The following is a 1,604-nucleotide window of genomic DNA, read 5'->3' as shown; positions in this document are numbered from 1 at the left end:
CCAAGCTGATAGATATGGTGGACCCCCTTGTAGCTACCAACAAGCCCCACCCTATACTCAGAGACCATCCTCTCAACATAGCTTTGTACCACCACACTCACAAGCTTCTTTTCGCCATTCGCCACCATATGATCCTTATCCGCCCCAATGCCAATCCAATTACTCCCAAGAACCACCACTCCCCTATGCACCATGTCCATATCCATCAAGCCAAGAATCACAGGTTCGCTTCGAAGAATCAGTAGACCAATTTCATGAAACCCTTCATCAACTGGAGCAAGCAATAATTCAACTATCTTCCAGACGTTCGGACGCTCAATAGACTCCTATGGCCTCATGTGAAAAATCTAATGAAGAACGTAGCATGAAGGAAACATTAGAAACTCCAGTGGACAATATAAAGCATAACTTCGTACTAGAACAAGTAGAGGAAGCTATCATTATAGAAAAAGAAGAGTTGGTTGAAGATTTAGGAGATGCCGAACCTCCGCAGAAATCCAAAGTTGTGGAGAATTCAGTCAAAGACGTTACAATTGATGCTAAGGAAGATAGTGCACAACCTCCAAAGCAGGTATCTTATGAGGAATTGGACGGAATAACCCAAGACGCATTTTTCCTTGATGATGATGATCATAAGTCAAGTTTTCTTAGTAATGGACTTGCATCCACAAGTGAATTCTGCGAGATAAAAGAATCTTCCCCGAGTGAATATGAAGATGATGCAGAGGTAGACTTTTCTCAACCTCCCAATTATGACTCAAGTGATGAGGAAGATATCGATGACTTTGATCAAGACATGGTTGAAATGGAAGAAATTCGCAAAGAAGTGGAGGAATTCACAGAAGACCACAAGGGAGTAGAGCTTGTAGAACCACTGGAAACACCTATCCCAAGGCCATTACCACCCAATACAAACTTCAAGTGGGTAAAATCCTGGACCTTTATTTTTACTTTCCCACTTGAATATGGTTTTCTTGAAACATATGGCCAGCTTAGAGCTTTTTGCGGCTTTAAGAGCAAAAGGGAAATGACTCGCACTCAGCGCTGGTATGCAAGATCCAATGAGGTTTCACACTTCAATTTGAGGTGCAAGGATTGGTGTCAAGCTCAATTGAGAGGATCTCGGAAGTTGTTTGGTCACTGTAGTGAGAATTCAAATTACTCACCACCCGACTGGAAAAATGCAGATCAAGACAAAGATGGGTGTAAAAGTAGAGATTGGGATCCTAGAATCTATTCTGACATTCAACACCCCGGGAGCCTGGAAACCTGTTTGAAACTGCTCAAAGGCTTTACGTGCCTTGTTTGGGACCCTAGAGGATGCTGGCATTCCAAACACTAGTGGAGATTTCTGAACGAATTCAAGTACAAGCCACCATAGCAGTAAGCTCATCAAATGTCCAACTTAAGGACTTTAACTAAAAGTGCTAGGTGGGAGACAACCCACCATGATATGATCGTTCCTTCTCCATTTTACTCTATTTTTAAATTTTGTTTGAACCTGGAATTTTTGCATGACATTCATTGCATTTTGCATTCTGCATACTGCATAAAAAAAAGAGAGAGAGCACGCGACGCGACAGCGTCGCTGACGCATCCGCGTC

The sequence above is a fragment of the Arachis duranensis genome, chromosome 1 (genome assembly GCF_000817695.3).
Source record: "Arachis duranensis cultivar V14167 chromosome 1, aradu.V14167.gnm2.J7QH, whole genome shotgun sequence".
Taxonomy (NCBI): Eukaryota; Viridiplantae; Streptophyta; class Magnoliopsida; order Fabales; family Fabaceae; genus Arachis; species Arachis duranensis.
This window is presented reverse-complemented; position numbering follows the sequence as displayed.